This window comes from Anser brachyrhynchus, assembly GCF_964034855.1.
Source record: "Anser brachyrhynchus genome assembly, chromosome: 4".
Taxonomy (NCBI): domain Eukaryota; kingdom Metazoa; phylum Chordata; class Aves; order Anseriformes; family Anatidae; genus Anser; species Anser brachyrhynchus.
In genome coordinates, this window is record NC_137698.1 from 75138637 (window position 1) to 75153360 (window position 14724).

Below are 14724 nucleotides of genomic sequence, written 5' to 3' on the forward strand. Positions count from 1 at the left end.
GTAATCATGGCCCAACCTACACAGCACAGTTGCCACCCTGCTCCATCTACTGGGATTACTGCCGCACGTGCTCCAGCACCCTGGGTCACACTGGAAAATAGATGAAGAGCACAGAAAATGACGGCCAGCGTGGTCCAAAGACTGCAGCTTATTATATGGCTAGATTTAACTGAAGTCCATGGTTTATTTTACAAAATGTGGATCACGTGCCAACATTGTTCCTCGTATTACCTGAGTTGCACAGCTTCTGAATACCTACGGATTTTCCAGAACATCCCAACCTGTTTTTCATCGTATTTGCATCAAACAAAAGTAAACGCAGATCATCAGCCTAATCTTACTGCTCAAAGAGCCACCCAGCCTAAGGATTTATGACTGAAAGGATATTACATGGGAAAGATAAACTGATGCAAGCCCTTCCTAGTTTTCACAACAGACCATGAACACCAGTTTGGTCAATAATGCATTTAATCCCTCAGTGCTATGCAGGCTGTTGTAAGATTAATTTTTGAAAGTCTTTCACAGTGTAACAAGGTCTTTAATTTATTTTCACTCTAGGCGTCAGAGCTAGCAGAAGCACAGGAATCCTGTTCTCCAGTTATTCTTTTAATATTGAGGCTTTTGCGGCCTGGTGGACAAGGCAGACCTCATGCCTATAACTTCTGCTTTTACATAAATTCACTATGCATTGAGCCCTGAAATGCTGACTTGGCGAATGTCTGTCCTTAGCACACACTAAATAAACACAGATCTCAACATTGGGCTCAGATTTACTTGCAGCAGCGACAGCTGAGTCAGCGTGTTGGGAGAGACGGGAATTTAAGATGTTTAGGCCTTAGGGCTGGCGGAGTGACCTGGTGGGTTTGCCCTGGAAGCTCTAATAGTGTCTCATGCATGGTAATGTGACACCGAGACCACATAAAAACCTCAAAAAGAACATGAACCTGGTGGTACTGAAGTTGGGAAGGCTTGTGAGGACTGACTGCAACCCCCCAACTTTAGATAAGGGGCCACGTCCTCCATCTGATAACCAACACCAAACTCCCTCCTCCATCTAATATCCAACACCAAACTTGCTCCTCTTTCAGTTGGGTGTGTGGAACACATACGTTCAATCACCCTAACACAAAATGACACAGAAATGAAGCAGTCAGTATGCCAATGCAGTATATATGTGACTGCTTTAAGTATGGGGCAATGTCAGGCAGCCATGTCCAAATGAAGATAGTGTCCATGGCTGCCTCTTTCTCAGGAGCAACAGGGTAAGGAAACACAGTTCCAGAAACTGTGCAACACCAGTATCTTGAAAGTGCTATCACTGTTTATCAAAGATATGGAAGAATTTTTTTATGATGAGGGTGGTGAGGCCCTGGCCCAGGCTGGATGGGGCTTTGGGCAGCCTGGGCTGGTGGGAATGGTTGGACTGGATGATTTTTAAAGGTCCCTTCCAACCCAAGCCATTCTATGTCTGTTTGGTATCACCAAACCCTCACATGGAACATATAAAAGGGTATTTGACAATGAGCTGCTAGTTTATAACTCATCTTGGGCTCCTCTTATGGATAAAGGTAGGTGCTATCAGGCCATTCAGAGCAGAAATCGTCTGCCCCAGGTGTTCTCAAATTTCTACCCTTTGGTGCTCTCCATGAATGCTTTTGTGCAATGCACCTTCTGTGCCTCCAAATGTAAAATAAGCAGCCTCCGTGAGTGTCCAAGGGTATTATTATACCAAAGCAGCCCATCTGCTCCGCATTCACACCCGGCGCTGTGCTGATTTGGAAGCCGAACAAATTACATCTGTGATGTGGCTGTGTGTCACTGAGCTAAACTGAGTACAGACCTGGTTCTGTGGTGTACCAGCACGGGATCCTTGGGGATGGACATCGCATATGGCACGGGAACAGGCGGTGTGCCACGAGCAGTGCCGTGGGGATGAAGGCTCTCATCACTAAAGCTGCCTCAAGACGCACCCCGCCGGTATGTTCAATGGGGCTTACTCATGGGTATGTAACAATTTGTGGTTTGATCTTTGATTAAAATAAAAGAGATTTCTATAGAGTAAATTAAGCACAATATAATGAATGCAAATCAATGTATATATTAAATTCTCTCCCTTTTACTGTGGAAGAATTACTTTGTTTTTCAATTATATTCTGAGCAGGTATTTTAAATCAACCATTTCAAGAAATGTGAGTGTAAGATACAGATGTGCAAACAACACTACCTTCCACCTGCCACATTTACCATCTGCAAAGTGATCCAATACACTTGCTAAAACTCATTCTATCCGAGCTGAAGCACACCTACAAAAACTCCACAGTCAGAAAATTAAGCATAGCAATTCTGTTTTCTTGAGTTACCAACAGATTTGAAAGGTTTTAAGCAGTTTTGGAAAATCAAGCCTGAATTGCATGGAATATCTAGAAGAATACATGGTAAGATCATAGCAAAGAAAAGAGTGCAGGCATCTTCTTGCTGTGATGCATGCATATGTGCTTGTTTAATAACTCCAAGAGTTATTCCGACTCCAGCACCCTTCAGCCCCTGACCCATTACGCCACTCCATGGGATGTAAAAGCCATACACTCAGGCACACGTTGGCCCATAGATCCTCCTAGTGGTAAGCAGAACTGCTTTGGAAACCCCATCTGCTGGGAGGTCAAGACTTCATTATGAGAACCAGTAAACGAGAGATTAAAATGGAATCTGGCCAATTTAGCACATCTGCCATGGAGGAACATCAAGCACCGGTGCTTTCAGGGGAGTCTAGTTATTAAATGAAGTTTCTCCAGAGGTATAAAGGGTAAGAAAGGCACGGCAGTGCCTCAGCTGCCTCTCACTAGGACAAATCTTCCTGATCCATCCTCCCTACAAATACCCTTGGATGTATTATAACTCTGTGCTCACTGAGGTGACTGTGCTCTCATGACTATCCCGTTAAGAAGCTGAGACATCACTAAGTCAAGCACAAACTTACTGGCACAACACTTGCTTACTTTAAGATCAGACCCAAAACACTTTTGACAAATTCTTCACTGTCATCCATACGGAAATGTATAGAAGTGTCCTGAGTTAGACCTACACTAAATAGAATTTGGAAAAATAACCCAAAAGGGTAAAATTTCCAACATGAACACAAATGATTTTGTATGCACTAAACTGTTGGCCAAGTACATGCATGCTGGTAAGCATCCGATGCTGCAAATGGTCTTTCTAGTAATTTATTATTTTTGTTAATAAGATTAAGAACTAAAACATATTTTTATTAGGGAACAAAATTTGACTGTATGTGTTTCTTTATCCCTGCTCTAACTACAAAAAGAAGGAATGCATATTTCATAGTTTTATTTCCTGGTGTTTGCATGCACCGGGTTCCCAATAAATGTAAGACTCAAGAGAACCCCCAAAATACCTCATCAGAAAAATATCTGAGTTGTTTGGTGAGATGAAGCCCAGTACAATTAATTTGAGTAATGACACCATGCCTTGAGAAAGACCATTATAACAGCCCACTGCAAGAGATAATCTGTTCTTTGTCAGAAAATGTTCTTTTTTTTTTCTTTTTTTTTTTTTTTTCCATGAACGTAAGTTTGGTACAATAATTCTCACATAAAGGTAAACCTAATTTTTTTTAGCATAAAAAAATAGCCAAAAATAGTGTATTTACAATTCTAAATCTTGCATCCTCAAGAAGCATAAAAGAAATACCCATTGGAAAGATGAAGAGGCTGAAAAAAGCTTTTTGCTCCCTCTCGTTAGAGTCCCATCATTATTAGCATTTTTAACAGAAAAAAAGAATCCTGGTATGGTACAAAAATTTCATGTCTGTAAATAGAGCAAGCAGAATGGTCGGCTTCAACTGCTCCAGGAATATTTTTTTTCCTTTCAACTCCAAGAGTTTCGTGGGCACATTGCTGTAGTTAAAGCTGAAGTCCACTAGGTGTCACCTACCACTACATTTCTACGGGGACTAGGGAAGTGCTGTCTCCTAAAATGTCTTGCATTAATATTTCTATGTATATTACCCCCTGTGTTAAGTTCTCAGAAGGTACCTATAAATTTCCATTCTATATATTCCTTTTGCCCATATGTTATTACAACCATTGTTGCTACTCTTAATTAAGATTATTCTGTAAGAAAAATGTACTTTCTTGAAAGTATTGAAGGCTGTCAACGTTCTCAGAAAAAAAAAACATATTTCTATATCCACATCCAGACTAGCTCCAAAGGAAAACAAAACCTGTTCCATGCCTTTTTCTGCAACATTCCTTATGCCCAAACTGTGCTATTTCTAGACAAATGCACCGTTTTTGAGAAACAGATAGAAATTATTGCATTCTCGTTATAATGCTACCCCTGAGGTAGTGATGAGGGCTTAAAAACGATGCATATTTCTACATGTACTGACAGTATCATCAGAACAGTGGTGCTGAGAGGTTTATATTCATTGCATAAGTAGGTGGAGCAAGTGGCTGGGAAAAAAATAAATAACAGCAGTCCAGAAACACCGAACCATTTGCTTCTAGCATTTTGACTTCTGAAAGGTACCTTAAGACAAGCTTTAAAACCCCTCTATGTAATTTATTTCTACTCTGGTCATTATTAAAGCAAATAAGATGTTCGGGTGAGATTTGAAAGCAACAAACAGCAAGGCAAATATGCTTTTCAGATATACGATGGAGTTTGTGTAGCAGCCAGTAAAGATAGTTATCATTACTGCTGTGGAAGGCATTGATACTGAAACGTGCTAAAAAATTCAATCACTTCTGTTTAAGATCTATAAACCCCACGTATAAGTACTGAAAGAAACTTGCTGTCAGAGCGCTCAGAAGGACAGGTCTGTCTACGCAAGAAATGGGGCCCCCAGGAAACTGCTGCGTTTAGAAGAGCAAATAAAAGCGGAAGGACATAATCCTATTAACAGCCACTACCTCTAGGAGAAACATCAAGGAGCTGCGAAGACTGAAGCTGCAGCGCAATTCTGGCCCCAAAACAAGTAGATGCCTTCCCTAATAATCAATTCATTAGGGTTAATTTAGAAAAGATAAATAACCATTAAAAAGCTAATAGTTTTGAAATAATTTCTCAGGTGGGAGTAATAGCCGGCCAACTGCTTTTAAGGTAGATATCTCTCAGTATATCAGTTACACAACATGATTCCTGTCGGAGGAGGTAGAAGAAAAAAATCAATTGTTTTCTGAAGAAACTGAGCTAATATTAACTTTTTATTCGCATTGTTGACATAAACCATGAAAATAAATGCATGCTGCAAATTAATTTTACTTTTGTTTAGTTTATTGTGCTTAAACATTTTACTATCTCAAAGATTTCATGTATTTTCTACCTCAATGAAACAACGTACTATTATGTAGTAATCATTTATCTGTGATAAGGAACCAGATGGTCCTAGTCAAGAATAATTTTCATTCCTTCTTATTGCATTATTTTTTAGGAACTGAAATGTGAGCTCTAATACATTTTTATACTCTAATACCAGTGGGGCTTTAATACTTTTTTATGTATTTCTTTATACTTGCACATATAATACTGTATTGTAATTTATATTGAAGGATACTATGCTACTAACTATACGCCATTGCGATATTATGTACTTGTATTAGGCCCAGAAGCTACAGATTTTAAAATGTGGATTTAAAATTCTACAAGATTCACAGTTACCTTCTTTTGCACAGAGTTCATTCTGCCCTTCATGGTTCATGCTACCGACTGGACACTGAATTTGTAGGGCATTTATGTCAGTATCACTCTTCTGTGATTAACTTACTCCTCTAACTTAGACACTGACTCAATTCTTGGCACATATTGTATGATTAAATTAGGAGGTATCTTGAATAGTGCTTTGTACAAGTGGTAGGCGCTTAAAATAAGAAAAAAAAAAAGAAAAGTAAATAAAATACAAAAAAAAAAAAAAGTGGGCAAAAAGCAAACTTGAAATCCTCAGGTTGAAATGTGAGCATCAGTAATAATGAACAAGCAAGCACAGATAACAAAGATGGAAAATATTCCACAAAGTTAAGCAGAATTTTCCCTGTGTCTGGATGAGATGGACCAGCCATGTGGATGGGAGAAGGCTTAACACCAAACACTGACTGGGTGCCTCAAGGCATATGGCCCTCACCAGGTCCCATCGGTGGGTATGGCAGGGCATAGGAGGACCCCTCTCCGCTGCCGATACACAAGCACAGCTGCTGTCACACTCATGGATCAGTTTATTGCCACCATGTAATCTGCAGCTATATTTCCCTGTGCCATTTCACAAACACACACACAAAAAAAAAAAAAGCCAAAATAGAAACTATTCCAAAGTTTCCAACTTCCAGGTGACTTCTGGGAATTACATTTAGAGAAGTCACTCAAAGTAACGGGGTGGGGGGGGACACAAGGAAGCTGTACCTGTACAGAATTCATTCCTTATTTTTTTTTTGTAACTTCATCCATGTAATCAAACAGTATTTAACTCACTGGAAAACATTTCCTTTATTATTAACAAAGATGGGGCAGCTGGGGACACCTTCTAAATGAGTCTCTATTGTATCTCTATTCCTATAGTTTCCCTTTACCTTCATGTAGTAACAATTTCCTTCATTTCAGTCTTAGTATTAAGAATGCCCATAAAATGTTGGTGTACTGAACAAATAACAGTGTCACACCATATATTTGTACTTCAAGTTTCATATGCTAAATTTGCAAATGAGTTTTCAAATGGCTTCTCTCAATAGTCCCTTAGTGAAAAGCTTTATATAGCCCACAGATTTTTAAGTATATGAATCAGCTTAAATTCCTAGTATTATGGAAAGCTTTTCCCCCTCACCTCCCATGTACAGTTATTTGTATTATTTCCGTACAAGTAGTGCTTTGCAAAAGATATGGCTGCTGAAAAGCACTTGCCATTGAACAAAGTAGCATTGTTACTCATCATTTTGGTAGGAGTAGCTAGGTCAGCCCTAAAAGCCACATTTGGTTTCCCACAGTAGTCCCGCACAAACCACTCAGGATGGGAAACCCACATCCTACGTAACAGCTGGTCTTGTACAGTTCCCCCTTCTCCCACTCAATCAGCTCACTATTAGCATTAACCAGAAACACTCACAACATCCTAAATATCTGGCCAGTTCCCAGGCAAAACCACAAAATACAGTGCTTCCCTCTGATCTTCGAGAGACGGTTGGAAATTTGGGGTCTGCAGACCACAGGCGGTCTCCAAAGAGACAAAGAGTCTGCAGTGAATTCGAGCAAACTGGTGAAATTCAAATTATGAGATAAATTTAATGCTCCCAGGTGAAAGGAGAAGGAAAGATTTGTTATACTGCAGCTTTGCTTTTCAAGCACTGCCCCACAAGTACAGACAGACTCACACCAGAGGCCATGTATTTTTGGGACAAAGTTGTTTGTCCAAAAAAAAAAAAAAACAACAAACCTCTAGTGCAGAGTATAATGGATTGGTTGTAAAATGGAGGAGAAAGTGCAATTTGAGCAATGGTTTTAATGAAGAAATGTCTCCACAAAACCTTGTGTCAACCAGATCCTGTGCTATTTTAACAAGCAACACTGAGGCCAAAAGCTGGAATAAAAGATGGAGCTTTACAAGGCGAGAATATTGTATCAACGTGAGACATTAATCTTGGATGGTGAAGATGTGCTTGTAGTTGGCGTTTCAGGCACATTGTGCACTGCCTACCCATGTAGTTGTCAAGCTGTAACAATTATTTACACCCCTTTCCTCTTCAGCCCCAGATCCTTCATCGATAAGGGCAAGAGTAGAGCAGATACCTAGACCAACAGGCTCACAACAAGAGACGAAGACTAATAATTGTTTTTGTAATTAAAAACGTGAGTCTTTGAAAGGTTAAAGCCCAGCTGTGTAATTACAGTGGGAATTAATAGAGTTTCTGATTTTTCATTAACGCTTTCCACATCCAGTGGCAGGGGCAAAATTATGAAATGTGTCTTGTGCTGAACAGCCCACTCTGCCAGCACTATAACCAGCCTCATCCCCCAAATCCTGCCAGCTCCAGTCGCTAAATAGTTCAAGCACTCATTACTTATGGGGCTTCGTCTTTACAACGATACCTAGATAATGACAGGTTTGGCCCAGGAACAAGCTCACAAAAAAAAAAAAAAAAAGACCATTTTTTCTGCAAATAAACACAGGGCAACATTTGCGAAGTTTCCAAACTATTTCGTTTTCTTGTGATGGAGAGGCTGTAATTGGGTGGGCTGTGCAAGCTCATTCTGTCTTCTGCTAGTTAAGCCACGGACATCCATCTTTCCACAAATAGCTCAAATTGCTCCCGTCTGCGCCGCGTGTTTTGTTGTCTCATTTTAACTGACCTATCATGCCATAAAGAGCGGAACGAGGCCTTCACATCTCTTAATTGGTGTCATTAGGAGTCCCTTCTTGTTCAGTATGAAAAGGACTAACACCTCCTCGAGAAGTGAAAGCCTTGCGTGCGACCTCTCAGATACGAAGTCAGAGGCTATGTTGATTAAATATAATTCTTCATTAGGAGACACGCAGCAGCCAGGACTGGCTTTTGAGCACACAGACATTTCTCCCCGAAGTTCAAACAAGCCCTAACAAAGTTTCCCTTGTGGTTTCCTTTCTCCTCACAGGCTGTGGCTCACTGCGTAGGGGAGCAGCAGCATTATTTCCACGTGACTCTGCAGACTCACTCACTTTGCCCGAATAAAATGCATTATTCCCGATAAATACCCACTGTCAGAAAGAATGTATTAGCTGAATGCTTTGAAACTTAAATTAACAAATGACCCGCAGGCAGGGGTGCCTCGCTGCGGTTTATGAAAACACACAAAGCACTATTAGACCGCTGTTATATTAAAGAGCCTCATAGAGCACTGAACAACTGAGGACATCCTGCTCCCTTTCTACCTTCACAAAAGTCTTTGTTCCTTTATCAATACTGCACGGTACGAGATGTTCTCGGTAAAACACCCTGCTTGCACAACACAGCACTCACATGCAGCGATGGACTACACGGAAGGGCATTAACAAAGCTGGGATCCAGTCCCTCGAGAGCTCCATCGCCGTCTACGAGCGGCATTTAACAAGGACATTATACTGCATGAATATCCCGTAATAAGGTCAGCTTTACTTGCCCAGGCCTGTTAACGAGGTAAGCTCATGCTGGCCAAAGTGGGGCGGCAGAAAGGATGCGCAAGAGGGCTGGCAGCTGGCTGCAGCCCCGATGGCTACGGCAAGAGCCTGCTCTGTGTGTGCCACGAGAGGTGGCCAAGCTGAGAACAGGCTCAGAGACACTCGGTGGCAGCACTGGAAAGGCCAAAATGTAAGACAAATTGCCTACCGCTAGGCAGATTTTAAAACATTTTGGCTTAGGCTTACATTCCCAGTTTTAGCTTTTACAGTAGGGAACAAAACAACGGCTGGAAAATCCTGTAATGTATTCAAGTACCTGATTAAATTGTACCACGTCGTGATTCTGTTGGACTTTCCAGGGCTGCTATCTGTTAATCAGGCACTTTATGGAACTCTTTCTTGGAAATGTATCGTACCTTGACGGCTGCTCAGTAATTCTCATTCCATAGGTGATGGGATTTGTACTCTATTTATTTCTGAATGCTTTTCAGAAACATATCAGGAGCCTGATTCATGACTATCTTACTAATTTGTATAACAAAAAAAAAAAAAGAAAAGAAAAAGAAAAAGAAAAAAGGCTGCAACATCATTTTTGGCAGCGTTTGGAAAAGGAAAGCTTTCTCTTGACTTCAAATGCTGCAAATAATAAAAGCAATCCAAGGTGTAATTTGCCCTCTGCCCAAAACTCTTGCAGTCACAGAAATTATATATGCTCAGTTAACAGCAGAATTTCACTCCTGGTTAATAAGTAAAAGCACTTATATAATCAATGAAATAAACAAGTTGTAGTACTTCTGAACCTCTTTTCGTCCAGGGCTATATTTTAACAGCTCTCCAGTTAAGACATGGTGAGATTGTCCTTGCTAAGGGTTTTTCTGTTTGTTTCTTCATTTCAATAATCATCTGATGGACCACAGACGTGGTGAAATCCTATATATCAAGGGGATTGCTGTTCTGTCTGGTCTTGTAAACTTCCTCCCTACTTCATTGCCCTGCAAATTTCCCAGATTTATTGATCAGAGATATCTCGATATAGAAAGATTCATTCCAAAGGAGAACACTACAACAGCATCACTCACTACCTAAGAACGTATGACTAGTCTTATTCCTAGCCACAACAGCTGCCCTGAAAGCATTTTCGGCATGTCCCTTGTGTAGGACACCTGCAGTTACAAAGCACTCGCTGCCAAAAGCTGCGGTCCTGCTCCTGTTAACATCAATGCAACATGATTTTGCAAACACCAATTCCAAATGTAACCCCCAAGAAGAGAGAGAACGATAATACTGTAACATTTTTCTCAGTTTTGTCCTAATGACACTTGGTGAATTATCTCTGGAGGGAGGCAGGTTAATATTAACAGGGTTCATACATCCATATACAGACCGAAAAACAGCTCCACTGAACAGCTTAAGTAGAATCGAAGCACTGATAACCCAGGTGCTTTTCCTGAGACGTTTTACAATCTTCAGATGGAATATTTTGGATATTTATTTTGATTGACAAAAAAGCAAAAGCCTTCAGATGGATAGACTCATCCCCGACATCTTGCAAACTTCAGATGAAATGCAAATAGCGTGTCTGTCTTCTGATCCAGTTTCACCTCCAGTTTTACTGCCGTCTATAGGAGGGAAAGAGTCTGATGGTGTGTGATGGTTGACAGAGATCTAGTTACCAGATTCAATACTTGGCTATCGCAGCTCAACAAACTCAGAATACAAATACACTCTTAAGCTGCAATAATAAACCCAGGGGAAAACTGATCGAGACTTCGTGAAATGTTAAGATCGAAGCCGTATAGGAAGGGTTCGTATCAACTTATTTCAAGTATTTAAATTACAAGGCTAGTCTAAAACAGTACAGGCACTGGAGATAGACAGGACCCCCAGCAGGCAGCTCAACTTATGTTTTAAGTAACTGAAGCATGTGGGATGAATCTTCCTTGAAAAGTGCTTTTTTTTTTTTTTTTTTTTTTTTTTTTTCCATTTACTTAAGAAAGCTGAGAATATACGACTATTTTCTAGAGAGACGAAGTTAGGTGGGATACATTATTCATCACCTTTCAAAGAAGCAGAGGCTTAATCATCAGGCCTAATGCAGGTGGAATTTTATGTCATATGTTATGCCAAAGGTCAGATTACACATAATCAAAATGGCCCTTTTGACTTTAAAATCTATAATGGTTTTAGATTAGGAACACCTCCTTTGAAGGCAATGTAGTTACAGGGACGGGGAACTGATGTGAGATGAAAGTCATTCATGACAACTCTGTTATATTTCTTTTTAATAATGGATGTCCATAAAGAACAGCTCAGTTCATTTTTAAATGACTGAACTTTTTGAAGCGATCTGCTAATGGCTCCAATGACATTGACAGAAGCTGAACAACATTTATCAGGTACATAAAGCTGAGAACATGGTCCTGTACCTCAGAGAAATTTATCCTAAGCTGTCCCATACTTGCTGACAACTTTAAAAATGCCCCCTTTTTTTTAACCCAATAAATATTAATACTGTCTCAAAAGACAGATTATATAAAATTCTTCCATTTACCAACAAATAAATATATTTTATCTGTACGGAATATTGTTTTTCGACTTGTGTCTGGAAATAATGCAAAAAAGCACTTTAATAAACATAACTGAGCTGGGGGTGGGGTAGGGGGAAGCTGAATAACCTCAGATTTATGTCCTTTTTAAATAAAGATTTTCTGACGAGGTTCTAATATTTTACCCTATTCAGTTTGGATATTTTCACTTGGATTTACCAGATGTATGCACCCAGATGGGCAGGAATGAGATATAACAGTATAAAGGACTGGAGTTTACTGGTAAGACCAGAATATAACAGCAAAATCAGCAAACATATTTTTCTTAAAACATGTACCATAAACCTTTCTTATTTCTTATCTTTGTGATGCTTGTTTAAATATGATTAAACAGAACAATAAAAGACTACTTTTTAAAAATGGCTAGAGGTCTCCATTGACAAAACAGAATGATGTACTTTATTAATATACTGACATTTTTATTAATACACTGACATAACAGAAACAAAATAATAAACCACAAGAGAAATGATTATTTAGCCTAGCTGTGAAGGGTACAGATGTTCTATGGATAGGAGAAACCAGATCTCATAGCTACAATTTTCTCTGAAGCATTGTTAATATAATTTCAATTCTCAATTTCTCTCTCCTTAATTTACTTTTCTGAAGACTACTAAGAAATAATTATAAAAACAATTTGTAGTATGAGAAGAACTTTGAAACGTAAAATTGAACAGGACCTCTAGACAGCCTGCAAAAGTTTTCTCAGGGATCATAAAACACTTCAAAAAAATTACAATTAAAGCCTAATTTCTGTGTGTAAAAGCTACAAGTAAATCTGACAGCAAGAAGAGATCATGTCAGTTTACAACCATCATTATTGTCCTGCTCCCTTTAACCACATGGGCTTCATTGAATGAGGCAGCTCCAAAATATAGACCAGGTAACTCGCTCCCAAAAATTCTTGTTAATTTGTTGTAACAGAGAAAAAATTCCTGCTGACCCCAAATTTGGTGACTTTAACATTCTTAAGCAGAAGAAATTAATGTCAGTAGGAGCACCATGTCTAGGTGAGACGAGTCTCCAATTGCTCAGAGGAAGGCAAAAAGAGCCAGAGAAATGCTGAAACTAATGAATGCAGAGGAGTGAAGTCTTAATAATACTGAAAGCCTTGGATTATGAGATAAATATAACATAAAAACATTTCAAATATTAGATATATCAAGAGCTTGGCTTTTCAAGAGAAACGTTCTCTGGAAACAAGACATTATCATAATCATTACTAGGAAAATAAGTAAAAAAAAAAAGCACATTATAGTAATTCCAAATCTGCTTGGATTTTGCTCCTGTTTCTCTATCATTTACTATCAAAATATTCTTACTCAATTGCCCAAATTAAGATTTTCAGGCTGTTCCTCTCCATATTTGATGTATTAAGTTAGAGATTTTAAGATACATCAACTGCATACAAGCGCAGCACCAGGCAAGGGTAAATGAACAAGATGTAATTAAGCTTTTTAAGGCACTTGAACGGCAGCACCACCATATCAGTATGATTTTACAATGGACTTTTTTTTTTTTTTTAACAGATTTGTATCCTGTTAAAATATCGAAGATGATTAATTTTCCAATGAGGGGAAGTTATGAACAGAATCCCACTGAGATCTGCTATGGGTCTTGGCTCATCTGTATATCCGTAATTGATCTAGGGCTGGTGAGCTAGTGAAAACTACTTATGATTCCAAAATGTCCAGCACAGTAAAATCTAATGACACTGTGAATGGTTGCAAGGAGCTGAGAAACAAACAAAACAACAGCGAAAAAAAATCAGCTGAAATTCAGAATTAAAATGCTTGTAGCAACACAATAGTATATTTAAAAATAAATAAATAAATAAACAATATTTTAGCCATTCACTCAGGAAAGAAATTTTGTGTCAGTTTGGGTTGTTCTCTAGAATCACAACTATAATATTCTTGGATGATAAAGAAGATAAACCAACAGAACTATTTTGAAAGGGCTGGGGAACAAGACACAGTTTCATCACGAAACTGTACAGATGTTGGATGCACCTGTACCTGCAATGCCACAAGTGAACCAACAAACAAGGATAAAGAAGTAACAGAAAAGAGTAATATAGTTGTGTATATATATATATATATATTCATTCAAAATGAGCTTTCTGAAGAAAAAAATAAGCAGACCTATGCATTTATAAACCTCATGGAAAAGGTGAATAGAGGGCAATTATTCACTGTTCTCATTATACAAGGCCTTGGGGACAAGTGCACTGAATGATTAGACAGAAGAAAATAAATACTTACTCTCATACAAACATTTGTCATATATATATCTTGGAGTCATATATAAAAGAACTGAAAAAGCAGTAAAACAAATTCAAGAATTATTATACAAGATGTCCCAGATGCAACTTCTATCTCAAAAATTCCTCGAGTCCAAAAGAGAAGGATCATTTATCACTTGTCCTGCTACAGTCTGTATTTGAGCTCCTGAGAAAAAGGTTTTGGCTTAGGCAGATATTTGGTCACCACTGATGTAACTAAGTTCTTAACCCATCGGAAACACCCCAAATTCTTAGCGCTCCGAAATCCCTTACTTTGAGTCCCCAGCACGCCCCAACATCTCAAAACTGCTCTCCACAAAGAGCCGATCATTCCACGATGTCCCCAAATTCTGGGTCATTCAAAACACTTCTTCCCAACCATCTGTCCAGTCTGATGAAGTGCATCCATCCTCAGACTCTCCACACAGCCCTGAGCTCTTTGCAAGCTCCTGCCTCACGTCCCTTAACTCAAAGAGCCCTTCCTGGCTGTTATGGCTCCTTCTGCTTGGTTTGCTGAGGCCCCAAATCATGCACCAACAGCCATTCTCTCTTGGCTACTTTTTGATGTTCAGTTCTCCTACAAGCTTTGCTGTCCCTGGAGAAGTAAAGCCATTGCACTCGCTACGAAAAAGATCAAAACCAAACAAAAACCCTCAGGCAGAAACCTGTTATCAAAAATTGACTTAACTATGGAAGAA

At 39.2% G+C, this 14724-nt stretch overlaps 1 protein-coding gene and 1 long non-coding RNA gene across 13 annotated transcripts in view; one reads left to right on the forward strand and one right to left on the reverse strand.

Annotated features, from left to right (window-relative positions):
* Positions 1–14724, reverse strand: part of CTNNA2 (catenin alpha 2) — a 475915-nt gene that overhangs the window by 195826 nt on the left and 265365 nt on the right. The gene's annotated exons all lie outside the window — the stretch shown is intronic.
* Positions 1–14724, forward strand: part of LOC308194669 — a 42429-nt gene that overhangs the window by 10654 nt on the left and 17051 nt on the right. The window contains exon 2 of the long non-coding RNA XR_013950794.1: positions 1–14724. This exon is cut by the window's right edge and continues 17051 nt beyond it. This is a non-coding gene — a long non-coding RNA (uncharacterized lncRNA).